A 14996-nucleotide genomic window follows, 5' to 3' on the forward strand; every position below is an offset into this window, starting at 1 on the left:
ATGTCAGCCTTAAACTCCTCCAAATCCTCAACTGACATCCTATTTACACCTCCAAGGCCTTACCCTTCAACACATTGGCAACAAGGCTAACCTCTTGTGGCCAATCAAATTTTGAGGCTTTCTTCTCAAACTTCCCGAACCACTCCGTCACCTTCTATCATTAAACTCAGGAATCAACTTCTAATTCCTCACCATCAGGCTTTCTATTGTATTTTTCTTAACTCCTCCTCCCCTCAAGCGATGAGGTGAATTCACTTCTATTCGAGTCTTTTGCAACTCAAACATCCTATTCTTCTCAGTTTCTTCCTTTTCTCTTTCAGCCTCAAGGATCTTCATTTCCTTTTCATACATCCTTGCCATAAGCTTTCCGAGGGTTTAGGCCAGCAAGGGCATGGAAAACGTCATTGCGAAGAATTTTAATAGGTAGCATGAAGTAATCAGAGGGTGGAGGAGAGGGAGGAACAAGCCTAGAGTCGTCCAAGGTAGAATTTTTAGCAAAGGTTTGAGCGAAGAGTTCAGCTTTAGAAATAGATGTGATACCAGTGGTGCCATATGGTTGAAATAAAGGAGGGAAGGAAGAAGAAGCAAAGTTATTGGAAATATTTTTGGCTAGATGCCAGAAGTCACGAGGGGAGTTAGATTTTGAAAGGTTTTCTCACTTTCTGTTAATGAAGGAGTTTTTGGCTAGTTGGAGAACAGACTTAGCATGGCTCCGGGCAGAAATATAAAGTGCATGAGATTCTGGTGATGGAAGGCTTAAGTACCTCTCTATCATGTATAGAACGAGAACAAGCTGTGTTAAACCAAGGTTTGGAAGGTTTAGGTCGAGAAAAAGAGTGGGGAATGTACGCCTCCATGTCAGACACTATCACCTCTATTATGCGCTCTGCACACAAAGACGGGTCTTGGACACGGAAGCAGTAGTCATTCCAAGGAAAATCACCAGAATACCTCCTCAGGTCCCCCCCAACTAGGAGAGGCAAAACCCCAGAGGCACCTTTGCTTAGGGGGATCCTGATAAGCGATAGGGCAAGATATAGATATGAGATTGTGATCAGAGGATTGTGATCAGAGGGAAGAAAGAATGGAAATCACTGCAAAAGGGAAGAGGGTCAGAATGTGCTCCATCTTGGAAGTTAAGTAGTCAAAAAATTTCTTATAGTCAGAGGAGTTAGATGAGAGGTATACATCACAGATAAATTTAATTTGAGAGTGACTCTGTAGTCGTAGCCAGATGGTGGAAGATTCAAGAGCGTGGGCACAAGAGCAAGTTAAGTCATTGCGCACATAAACGCAACATCCAGCTTTGGATCGAAAATGAGGATAGGGATAGTAGAAGGGAACAAAAAAGGGGATACTGTCTGTTGCCTCAGATACCTGAGTTTCAGTGAGGAAAAGAAGATGAGGTTTAGAAGAGGAGAGGTGGTGTTCTACAGATTGAAAATTAGGTCTTAGACCGTGAATGTTGCGGACGTTAATGAAGAAAAAGTCGAGGCGGGTGTCAAGACACTTAGGGTCGTCGACAGAAAAGGCAGTCAGACCTGGGGACATTTATGGTCCCCTCCCAAGATGGGGACTCCGAGGCTAGTGTAGGAGTCGCCATTATAATTTTGAAATTTTTGAGTAAAGGGTGTGTTTTATTAGGTGCTTGTAGTTTTGTGTGTAGAAAGAGAGTTGTCTTTAGAGGGCAGGCTGTGACTGCCACCTTGTGTTGTGAGACACAAAGGGAAACGTTCAGTGAGGTCACAGCTGGGTTTAATGATAAGTTCACAGCACCCCCTGAACAGTGCTTTAGACCTCACTGGGAGCAGTCATTGTTTCGGCAGGTGTGTACTGCCTCCTCCTGGTAATACTGGTTATATGTATATATATATATATATATATATATATATATATATATATATATATATATATATATATATATATATATATATATATATATATATATATATACGAGTATATATATTGATTAACTCTTGCGTTAGAAAGGTTAATAGAATAGGGATGAGAGAAAGAAGAACGTCTTCTGCAGCGAGGCCGCGGGAGTAGGGGAGGTATGCAGTTAGCAATATCTGAACAATAATTAGCATGAAAATAGCCTTAGAAAATAGCTAGAGATGCAACGTTGCGGTGATGACAAACAGCGTGAAGACAGTCAGTTAGAAGGGAAGAATTGATGAGATGAAAAGGTTTTGATTCCACCGTGTCTAAAAGAGCGGTATGACTAAACACCCCCAGATATGTTAAGCATACTCCATACATAGAAGTATAAATCCCTTCTACAGAGTTAGCAGCTGGGGGGGTGGTGAGAAAAACCGGCGGAAACGTCTCAGAACACCTAACTTCACTGAAGCTGTTTTAGCTAGAAATGAGATGTGAAATTGCCAGTTTAGATTATAAGAAAAGAACAGACTGAGGATGTTCATAGTAGAAGAGGAGGACATTTGAGTGTCATTGAAGAAGAAAGGATAGTCGTCTGAAGGTTGTGTCGAGTTGATAGATGGAAGAATTGAGTTTTTAAGGCTTTGAACAATACCAAGTTTGCTCTGCCATGATAAGAAATTTTAGAGTGATCAGAAATCAGGCGTTCTATGTATTCCCTGCGTGAACTGTTTACTTCCTGAAGGACTGGACGGCTACAAAAAGACGTAGAAAAGAGCAGGGTGGTATCTTCAACGTAGGAGTGGATAGGACAATAAGTTTGGTTAAGAAATCATTGATGAATAATAAAAAGATAGTGGGTGAAAGACAGAACCCTGAAGAACACCACTGTTAATAGATTCTGGAGAACAGAGACCGTCTACTACAGCAGCAGAAAAAAAAAAAATTGAGAATAAGTTACAGACAGAAGAATAGAAGCCGTATGAGGGTAGTTTACGAATGAAAGCTTTGTGCTAAACTCTATTAAAAGCTTTTAATATATCTAAGGCAACGGCAAAAATTTCACTAAAATCTCTGAAAGAGATTTTAGTGAAACTCGTGAAACTTTAGTTTCACTAACTAAAGTGAAACTTTAGTTAGTGAACCAAGATAAGGATAGCCAAAAGATCGCCGGCAAAGCGTCCTTGACGGAACCCATACTGGCGATCAGATATAAGGCTGTGAAGTGATAGATATATAAGATTCTTCCTCTTGAGGATATATTCAGAAAATTTAGATATGCAGGAAATTAAAGCAGTAGTACGGTAGTTTGACGGACTAGAACAGTCATCCTTTTTAGGAACAGACTGAATGAAGGGAAACTTCCAGCAAGAAGGAAAGGTAGATGTTGGCAGACAGAGTTGAAAGAGTTTGACTAGGCAAAATGCAAACATGGAGGCACAGTTTCGAAGAACAATATGAGGGATCCATCAGGTCCATAAGCCTTCCGAGTGTTTAAGCCAGCGAGGGCATGAAAAACATCATTGCGAAGAATTTTAATAGGTAGCATGAAGTAGTCAGAGGATGAAGGAGAGGGAGGAACAAGGTAGAGTTTTTAACAAAGGTTTGAGCGAAGAGTTCAGCTTTAGAGATAGGTAAATAAAATAAAATAAATAATAAGTAAATATTTGTTGTGACTCGCTTGCCTGTAGCAGGCGATGGAAGGGGTGCATGTGTAAAATTCCATATGTGGTAAAATTCCATATGTGGCCATTTCTTTTTCTCTCATTTTTCAGTAACAGTGATGATGATTTGAATATATATATATATATATATATATATATATATATATATATATATATATATATATATATATATATATATATATATATATATATATATATATATATATATATATATTACGTGCAGTGATGTAAAATGAAGAGAAAAAATAACAACGTGTGAAAAAAAAATAAATGAGAGTACTAAACGGGGAAGAATGAAGGAAGAGAGACAAATGAAAAGTGACAAAAGAGAGAAGAATGAGTGAGCGAGTGTGCAAAAGTGGAGGTGGGGGTGCCTGCTTTGTTTCTCTTGTAGTGAAAGTAAAAGTTTTATATTCTTCATTTCCCTCTCCTTCCCAAATTAATTTCAGTAGATTCCCTTTAGTTCTTCCTGCTAAGCCTCGTGCAGTTAATAACAGAAGAGGTGCTCTTGAAGATATAGTAATTAAAATTCACCCAAGCCCTATAGTTTAGTTACTAGAATTTTCAGAAGAAAAGTGTGTCATTGTGTCGGCTTGCAGTGTACGCGAGGTGGAGAGTATGTACGATCCTCACCCATAGTAGCAGAGTGGGAGAGGGTTCCACATCGTTTTCCACGGCAGTCATACTCCAGCTATTACTCGAGATAGACGTACGAAGGGAGACCGCATAGTTTGAAGGAGGCTGGTGGGTAATTTTACAGTTAGACAGGTCAGTTGCTTGAAGAGGATAATTGATTGATTAACGGCCGTACACCCCGTCTTATCGAAGTAGCATTAGGGGTCTCCATATCAGTCTGCCTGTGAATGTAGCTATTTATAACACACTTTAGCTGTGCTAAAGCCAACCTTGTGCCATAGTGAGAGGTGAATTAACCTCCTATATGTTTGTGGGCACCTGTCAGTATTCATGTCACTTTGTCTGTGTACTTGTTTTGTGTTAAATGCAACTGTTGGCTAAGGCTGCTCAGCCACAGAAGACTTAAGTGAAGAAGTGTGTAATTAACTTTACTCCTTCCTCAAGCCCTGACAAAGTTTGCTGGAGGCTGTAAACGACAGTACATGGCTAGAGGTTATAACACGCTGTTGGACTGTGGGTGATTTTGATACATTGGTTTTATACCTAGACCCTATATGTGTTGCTGTTTGTTATAATTGTCTTTTCCCTAGAACGTGGTTGGTGACTCTTACCCAGGTGTTAGAATTGGTGGTTGTATTATTTCCTTGCGTGTAATAAACAGCGACCTCAGTTGTGAAATTCATTAGGTTCTGCACTATACTGCAGTGTTAGTAAGCCGGACCAAGTACTGGCGGGCGAGAAGGGAAGCAGAACCTGATATTTTGACCGTTTGTTGACAGAGTGCAAGAGACGAGAAGGACTTTATAATCCCTGCACCAAGTCCTATAGGTGGTGGCTTAGGGGCAAGCTAACCCAGCTTGAGACAGGTGCAAGATGGGCACGAATCTCTGGTCGTAACAATAATATATATATATATATATATATATATATATATATATATATATATATATATATATATATATATATATATATATATATATATATATATATTTATACAAGTTAGCCGGTGGCTATGTAAAAAGAAACCTTTTATTAAACATTAATAATCAAAACTCTTTTTGAGGCATCAATTATTAAAATCATAGATATTATACATCCATGTACAGAAATAGTGAATATTAAGCCATATGTGTTTGTAAATCACATTTTATGTAAGCATAAAGGTGCTTGGCTATTTCCCGCCATTAGAACCCTCTGGTGACTACCAGTGGCAACAGGTCTCATGCATTGCCTGGTTGCCATTGCAGAATAGTGATTTACTACTCATTGTAGCGGCATGGTGACTTGGCCCTTGTAAGTCAGCCAAGCTGGTAAGTTTGATGAATCTAGACCTAAGATCTTATACGAAATATTGAAATTTATAAGTGATGATTTATGCAGTGGCCTCTTCTTTTACCTTGGATATTTTAACTATTTTATGTTTTTTTTTTTTTTCTCTCTCTTCTGTGATTAACAGTATAAATGTTATTTATGATTTATAATTTTCTATACTATCATTTATCATCTTGAGATTATTACTAAACCACTGGAACAGGGGGTGTTGTGAACTTATCATTAAACCCAGCTGTAATCTCACTGAACGTTTTCCTTTTTGTCTCACAACATAAGGGGGGTCACAATCTCCTCTCTAAAGATAACTCTTTTCCTTCACACAAAACTACAAGCAACTAATTACACACACACACACACACACACACACACCCTTCACTCAAAATTCAATATTATCATAGCAATTCTTACACCAGCCTCGGGGTCCCCATCTGGGGAGGAGACCAAAAATGTCCCCATGTCGGACTGCTGTTCTGATATCGACCCTAAGTGTCTTGACATCCCCCTCAAATTTTCCTTCATTAACTTTTGCAACATTCGCGGTCTTAGATCTAATTTCCAATCTCTAGAACACCACTACTCTTCTAAATCTCATCTTCTTTTCATCACTGAAATACAGGTGTCTGAATCAACTGACAGTAGCCCCTTTTGTTCCCTCCTACTTTATCTATCCTCATTTTCATTTGAAAGCTGGATGTTGCGTTTATCTGCACAATTACTTAAACTGTTCTCGTGCCAACGCTCTTAACTCTTCCAAGTTTTCCATCATTTGGCTACGACTACAGAGTCACTTCCAAACTAAACATATATATGTGTTGTATACCTCTCACATAATTCCTCTGACTATAAGAAATTCTTTGACTGCTTAGCTACCAAAGTGGAGCACATTCTGACTCGCTTCTTTTTTGCAGAGATCTGCATTCTTGAGGACTTCAATGTTCATCACCAACTTTGGCTTTCCTCGCCCTTCACTGACCATCCTGGTAAACTAACCTTAAATTTGTTATTCTCCATGACCTAGAGTAATTGGTGCAACACCTTACTCGTACTCCAGCCCGTCTTGGAGTTACGCCCAACATTCTTGACCTTTTCCTAACCTGTAATCCTGCTTATGCTGTCACCCTCTCCTCTGTTGGGCTCCTCCGATCATAATCTCATATCTGTATCTTGTTCTATCTCTCCAACCCCTCCTCAGGTTCCCCCTAAGCGGAGGTGCCTCTGGCGTTTTGCATCTACTAGTTGGGGGAAACTGAGGAGGAATTTTGCTGATTTTCCTTGGAATGACCACTGCTTTCGTGTCATGGATCCGTCATTATGTGCCGAGCGCATAACAGAGGTAATACTCTCTGGCATAGAGGCGTACATTCCTCACTCTTTTTTTTCGACCTAAACCTTCAAAATCTTGATTTAACACAGCATGTTTTCGTTGTATACATGATAGAGAGAGTGACCCACAAAAGGTACTTAAGCCTTCCATCACCAGAATCTCATGCACTTTATATTTCTTCCCGGAACCATACCAGATCTGTTCTCCAACTAGCCAAAAACTCTTTCATTAATAGAAAGTGCCAAAATCTTTCAAGATCTAACTCCCGTCGTGACTTCTGGCATCTAGCAAAAAATATCCCCAATAACTGCTTCTTCTTCTTTTCTTCCTTTATTATAGCACCACTGTTCTCACATCTGTCCCTAAAGCTGAACTCTTCGCTCAAACCTTCGCTAAAAACTCCATCTTGGACGATTCAGGGCTTGTTTCTCCTTCTCCTCCACCCTCTGACTACTTCATGCTACCTATTAAAATTCTTCTGAATGATATATTCCATGCCCTCGCTGGCCTTAACTTTCGGAAGGCTTATGGACCTGATGGGGTCCTATTGTTCTCTAAAACTGTGCCTACGTGCTTGTACCTTGCCTAATCAAAGTCTTTTAACTCTGTCTGTCAACATCTATCTTTTCTTCTTGCTGGAAGTTTCCCTACACTCAGCCTGTTCTTAAAAAGGGTGACAAATTCAAATTACCGTCAAATTACCGTCCTATTGGTTTAATTTCCTGCCTATCTAAAATTCTTTCATGTATCCTCAATAGGAAGATTCTTAAACATCTATCACTTCACAACCTTCTATCTGATCGCCAGTATGGGTTCCGTCAAGACCGCTCTACTGGTGATCTTCTGCCTTTCTTTATTGAGTCTTGGTCATCCTCTTTTAGAGATTGTGGTGAAACGTTTGCTGTTGCCTTGGACAGATCAAAAGCTTTAGACAGAGTCTGGCACAAAGCTTTGATTTCCAAACTACCCTCCTACGGCTTCTATCCTTCTCTCTGTAACGTTAACTCAAATTTCCTTTCTTACCGTTCTATTGCTGTTGTGGTAGACGGTCACTGTTCCCCTAAATCTATAAACAGTTGTGTTCTTCAGGGTTCTGTCCTGTCACCCACTCTCTTCTTATTATTCATCAATGACTTTCTGAACCAAACTTCATGTACTATACACTCCTACGCTGATGATTTCCACGTCTTTTAATAGACGTCCAAACCCTCAGCAAGTAAACATTTCACGCAGGAAAGCCACAGAACGCCTTACTTCTGATCTTTCTAAAGTTTCTGATTGAGGCAGAGAAAACTTGGTATTGTTCAATGCCTCAAAAACTCAATTCCTCTAACTATAAACTCGACACAACCCTCCAGACAAGTCTCCCCTCTTTATCAATTACTCTCAATTGTCCCCCCTCTTCTACATTTTACATCCTCGGTCTGTCCTTTAATTATAATCTAAACTGGAAACTCCATATCTTATGTTCAGTTAAAAGAGCTTCTATGAATTCAGTTAGGTGTTCTGAGACATCTCCGCCAGTTTTTTCTCACCCCTTCCCCCAGCTGCTAACTCTGAACAAGGGCTTTATCCGTCCATGTATGGATTATGCTTCACATGTCTGGGGGGTTCCACTCATACCGCTCTTGTAGACAGGGTGGAATCAAAAGTTTTTCTTCTCATCAACTCCTCTCCTCTAACTGACTGTCTTCAGCTTCTCTCTCATCGCCGCAATATTGTATCTCTAGCCATCTTCTACCACTATTTTCATGTAACTGCTCTTCTGATCTTTTTAATTGCATGCCTCCACTTCTGTCGCGCCCTCGCTTCACAAGGTTTACTTCGTTCTCTTGCCTCTAATTGTGTCCACCCCTTTAATGCAAGAGTTAACCAGTATTCTCAGTATGCCTTTGGCCAATGTCCCTCCTGCATAAAAAAAAAATATATATATATATATATATATATATATATATATATATATATATATATATATATATATATATATATATATATATATATATATATATATATATGTATATATTTTATTCATTAGTCCCTTGCTTTTATACATCCAATTTAGATGTGCCTTTGTTTTTTTCCATTTAGCGCTTTTATCCGTTTGCCACATTTTTATATCCATTTTTTGTTATCATACAAGGTCATACAAAGTCACTTGGCTAGGCCTTTCTATTAGTTTAATATAAGTTATTTTTATTTCGTTTTATTTTTTGTTACATGTGTGTTTTCTTAAGTACCTTCATTTTATTTGTAGACCTGTTTACCATCGTGTTGTTTTCCTTGCTATGGTTTTAATGAAATTGGCGGTGTAAGGTGTTTGCTCAAATCCAGAAAGATTTCTAATGTTTAACAGTTATTACGTATATTTTAAAAATTTGATGACTGTTTATGGGGTGGACTATATTTAAGAGTAGCATGTTTGTGCTTCGTTCAGTTTAGAAAAAAATATATTATGTTCATATAAAACTGTGTAAAACTTTGTAGTCAATAAAAATCTGAAACTGATATTTTTTAATGTGTGTGTGTGTTGAGGGGGTGAATGAATAGATGTGTGTGTATGTGTGTGAGTGAGTGAATGGTTGTATATATGCGTGTGTGTGTGTGTGTGTGTGTGTGTGTGTGTGTGTGTATTTATGTACATGTTCATGGGTAGGTGTGTGTGTGTGTGTGTGTGTGTGTGTGTGTGTGTGTGTGTGTGTATATTTATGTACATGTTCATGGGTAAGTGTGTGTGTGTGTGTGTGTGTGTGTGTGTGTGTGTGTGTGTGTGCTTGCCTCACTGAACAGTACAATAGTTTGGGTCGTGTTGAAGGCAATATAAGCATCGCACCGTCCTCTTGACTCATAGCAAATGTTGCAGCTACACTTGTCTGTACCAAGGCACTTTCTCCAGCTTCTGTCCACTGAAAGATCTATTATTGATTATAAGCGTAAGTAGTCTTTCTTTGGCTTTGTTTTTATTCATATTAAACTTTATACTTTAGAGGCTGAGAGATCGCTTTAAAACACTAAATAGATAAATATCATACACAGGTATCACAGAACATCGAAAACTTTCATCAACTCTTGTCCTTTAGCTCCCTTCAATATCACACTCCCACCACAGTAATTTCTTTATTCATCTTCATTTAAATCTGTTGTTTCGCTTCCCGAGACTTTCCACTTTACAGTAATTAGTCCATCTTAGTCATTCAGTAGTTAACCAGCACCTTTGCTTTTTTTTTTTTTTCTTCTTTTCTTTCCTTTTTTTTTTTTTTTTACAACTGATCTGGAATTGGAATTGTTCGTTTCCGTTTTTTCCACTTACCAGATATCTGAACTATTTTTAAGAGAGGAGTATCAAAATAACTTCAGCAACTGGCCAATCTATTTTGCCTTTTTTTTTGGTGGGGGAGGGGGTGAATCAAAATTATTCGACTTTTTTATTTAATATTAGTTGATAATATACCACTAGTGTGATTTTTTTTCGAAGAATTTTGTTTTATAATATTCTAGGTAATTTTTACTCATACTTTTCTATCCTTACTGAAGAAAATCATATATAATTTTGTGCAACAGTTCACTTTATAGTCATTGCAATCATCTTTGTTCGAATAAAGTATTTTAATGCTAAGTTTATTGCACTGCAGACACTCATCCACGTGCTTGTAAAAAAAAAAATGGAAGAGGTGGAGCTTTACGAGAGCGGCAACAAAACATGCATAATCGAGCGTTCATTGTTCATGTGGCTGTGGAAAAATGGTCAGTCTGTGCGATGTATAGCGAAGCAGACCGGGAGGAGCCCTACTACAGTACGTCGGTGGGTGCGGCGGCTTCAGAAGGAGGAATATCTACAAGCTAAACTATTAAGAAGAAAGCAACTAATGCCATGTTTTATATTTCCGCTTGATACAGTTAATCTTTACAGTAATTCAGAAAGGGCTTTGCTGTTTAACAGCATGTTCAATACTGTGTGCGATAAGATGCTGATATACTATTATAATGAATACCAACTTTCACTGTTGTGATGTGAATTCTCTAAGAAGCCATTACTTTAGAGGAACAATAGGACCTCAAGTGTCAAATACTTTCAATACACGCATTCCACTCACAATAAATCGCATGCAGTTTAAAAATTGAAGATTTTTTTTTTTCTTTTCATTTTTTTTTTTTTTCCGAAACAAAGATATGCAAACAAGATATTTCTAATAATCGTATTTCATGTTCCAAAAACTTTATATTCTGTAAGTTAAAATGATGAAATTAAAAACTGATAAAAACGTGTGTATATTATTTTCATCGATTGTTGGAAGATTATCAGTGGATCGTCCATTCCGGAATTCATACCAACGATCAGAGAATAGATCGTGACTAGATAGTTATCAATCACCCTATTTAGGATATATTCAAAAGCTTTAGAACGACAGGAAGTTAAAATTATATGCCGGTTGTCCAAAAGACTGGAACAGCCATTCTTCCAAGGAATAGTTTGGATGGATATGAGAAACAAACGTTTGACACTACGTATTATTACGGAGAATGATAGGAGGGACTCCATAAGGCTCATTACCCTTTTGAAAATCAAGGCCAGAAAAGACATATAACATCATCACGGAGAATTTCAGTAGAAGACTATATTTTTTTAATATTTTTTTTTATGTAGGAAGGACAGTGGCCAAGGGCAACAAAAATCTAATAAAAAAAATGCCCACTGAAATGCCAGTCCCATAAAAGGGTCAAAGCAGTGGTCAGAAATTGGTGGATAAGTGTCTTGAAACCTCCCTCTTGAAGGAATTCAAGTCATAGGAAGGTGGAAATACAGAAGCAGGCAGGGAGTTCCAGAGTTTACCAGAGAAAGGGATGAATGATTGAGAATACTGGTTAACTCTTGCGTTAGAGAGGTGGACAGAATAGGGGTGAGAGAAAGAAGAAAGTCTTGTGCAGCGAGGCCGCGGAAGGAGGGGAGGCATGCAATTAGCAAGATCAGAAGAGCAGTTAGCATGAAAATAGCGGTAGAAGACAGCTAGATATGCAACATTGCGGCGGTGAGAGAGAAGCTGAAGACAGTCAGTTAGAGGAGAGGAGTTGATGAGACGAAAAGCTTTTGATTCCACCCTGTCTAGAAGAGTAGTATGAGTGGAACCCCCCCCAGACATGTGAAGCATACTCCATACATGGACGGATAAGGCCCTTGTACAGAGTTAGCAGCTGTGTGGGTGAGAAAAACTGGCGGAGACGTTTCAAAACACCTAACTTCATAGAAGCTGTTTTAGCTAGAGATGAGATGTGAAGTTTCCAGTTCAGATTATAAGTAAAGGAGAGACCGAGGATGTTCAGTGTAGAAGAGGGGGACAGTTGAGTGTCAGTGAAGAAGAGGGGATAGTTGTCTGGAAGGTTGTGTCGAGTTGATAGATGGAGGAATTGAGTTTTTGAGGCATTGAACAATACTAAGTTTGCTCTGCCCCAATCAGAAATTTTAGAAAGATCAGAAGTCGGGCGTTCTGTGGCTTCCCTGCGTGATATGTTTACCTCCTGAAGGGTTGGACGTCTATGAAAAGACGTGGAAAAGTGCAGGGTGGTATCATCAGCGAAGGAGTGGATAGGACAAGAAGTTTGGTTTAGAAGATCATTAATGAATAATAAGAAGGGAGTGGGTGACAGGACAGAACCCTGAAGAACACCACTGTTAATAGATTTAGGAGAAGAACAGTGACCATCTACCACAGCAGCAATAGAATGGTCAGAAAGGAAACTTGATATGAAGTTACAGAGAGAAGGATAGAAGCCGTAGGAGGGTAGTTTGGAAATCAAAGCTTTGTGCCAGACTCTATCAAAAGGTTTTGATATGTCCAAGGCAACAGCAAAAGTTTCACCAAAATCTCTAAAAGAGGATGACCAAGACTCAGTAAGGAAAGCCAGATCACTAGTAGAGCGGCCTTGATGGAACCCATACTGGCAATCAGATAGAAGGTTGTCAAGTGATAGATGTTTACGAATCTTCCTATTGAGAATAGATTCAAAAACTTTAGATAGGCAGGAAATTAAAGCAATAGTACGGTAGTTTGAGGGATTAGAACAGTCACCCTTTTTAGGAACAGGTTGAATGTAGGCAAACTTCCAGCAAGAAGGAAAGATAGATGTTGACAGACAGAACAGAAAGACTTTGACTAGGCAAGGTGCAAGCACGGAGGCACAGTTTCGGAGAACAATAGGAGGGACCCTATCAGGTCCATAAGCCTTCCGAGTGTTTAGGCCAGCGAGGGCATGGAAAACATCATTGCGAAGAATTTTAATAGGTGGCATGAAGTAGTCAGAGGGTAGAGGAAAGGGAGGAACAAGCCCAGAATCGTCCAAGGTAGAATTTTTAACAAAGCTTTGAGTAAAGAGTTCAGCTTTAGAAATAGATGTGATAGCAGTGGTGCCATTTGGTTGAAGTAGAGGAGGGAAAGAAGAAGCAAAGTTATTGAAGATATTTTTGACTAAATGCCAGAAATCACGAGGGGAGTTAGATCTTGAAAGGTTTTGACATTTTCTGTTAATGAAGGAGTTTTTGGCTAGTTGGGGAACAGACCTGGCATGGTTCCGGGCAGAAATATAAAGTGCATGAGATTCTGGTGATGGAAGGCTTAAGTACCTTTTGTGGGCCACCTCTCTATCATGTATAGCACGAGAACAAGCTGTGTTAAACCAAGGTTTAGAAGGTTTAGGACGAGAAAAAGAGTGAGGAATGTATGCCTCCATGCCAGACACTATCACCTCTGTTATGCGCTCAGTACACAAAGACGGGTCTCTGACACGGAAGCAGTAGTCATTCCAAGGAAAATCAGCAAAATACCTCCTCAGGTCCCCCCAACTAGCAGAGGCAAAAGGCCAGAGGCACCTTCGCTTAGGGGGATCCTGAGGAGGGAATGGAGTGATAGGACAAGATAAAGATATGAGATTGTGATCGGAGGAGCCCAACGGAGAAGAAAGGGTGACAGCATAAGCAGAAGGATTAGAGGTCAGGAAAAGGTCAAGAATGTTGGGCGTATCTCCAAGACGGTCAGGAATACGAGTAGGGTGTTGCACCAATTGCTCTAGGTCATGGAGGATAACAAAGTTATAGGCTAGTTCACCAGGATGGTCAGTGAAGGGAGAGGAAAGCCAAAGCTGGTGGTGAACATTGAAGTCTCCAAGAATGGAGATCTCTGCAAAAGGGAAGAGGGTCAGAATGTGCTCCACTTTGGAAGTTAAGTAGTCAAAGAATTTAGACCTCACTGGGAGTAATTATCGTTTCGGCAGGTGTCTACTGCCTCCTCCTCAGAAAGAGGAGGCGAAGTATGAAAAAAAGCCGTAACCATCACTGGAGAGTTATCATCATAGTTCTTAGGAGATGGTTCATCTTTATACAAGAGAAGGCGAGAAACGGAATATAGAAGAGAGAGAGAGAGAGAGAGAGAGAGAGAGAGAGAGAGAGAGAGAGAGAGAGAGAGAGAGAGAGAGACTGGCACAGAACAGGCAGAACAATAATTATTATGCAGAGTAGAAGAGCAAAATAGCGAAAGGCTTCCCTCACCCGCCTGACTTATTTCATATATATATATATATATATATATATATATATATATATATATATATATATATATATATATATATATATATATATATATATATATATATATATATATATATATATATTATTTTTATTTTATTTTTCATTTATTTATTCTTTTATGTAAAGGTGACACTGGCTAAGGGCAACTGAAATCCAGTAAAAAAAAAAAAAAAAACACTGAGATGCCGGTCCCCGAATAGGGTCCTAAGCTGTAGTCAAAAATTGAAGGATACGTGTCTTGAAACGTCCCTCTTGAAGGAATTCAAGTCATAGGAAGGTGGAAATGCAGAAGCAGGCAGGGAGTTCCAAAGTTTACCAGGGAAAGGGATGAATGATTGAGAATACTGGTTAAGGTTTGCATTAGAGAGGTTGACTAAATAGGGGTGAGAGAAAGAAGAAAGCCTTGTGGAGTGAGGCCGTGGGAGGAGGGGAGGTATGAAGTTAGCATGATCAGAAAAGCAGTTAGTATGAAAATAGCGGTGGAAGACAGCTATACGAGTAGATGCAACATTGCGGCGATGAGAGAGAGGCTGAAGACAGTCAGTTAGAGGAGAGGAGTTGAAGG

At 39.2% G+C, this 14996-nt stretch overlaps 1 long non-coding RNA gene across 1 annotated transcript in view; it reads left to right on the plus strand.

The window, feature by feature from the left end:
• Positions 1-9718: 9718 nt before the first annotated feature.
• The window catches only part of LOC135090581 (uncharacterized), a 45085-nt gene continuing 39807 nt past the window's right edge, over positions 9719-14996 (plus strand). The window contains exon 1 of the long non-coding RNA XR_010262044.1: positions 9719-9788. This is a non-coding gene — a long non-coding RNA (uncharacterized LOC135090581). The remainder of the gene's footprint in view (positions 9789-14996) is intronic.

Source organism: Scylla paramamosain, chromosome 35 (assembly GCF_035594125.1).
Source record: "Scylla paramamosain isolate STU-SP2022 chromosome 35, ASM3559412v1, whole genome shotgun sequence".
NCBI classification, from domain to species: domain Eukaryota; kingdom Metazoa; phylum Arthropoda; class Malacostraca; order Decapoda; family Portunidae; genus Scylla; species Scylla paramamosain.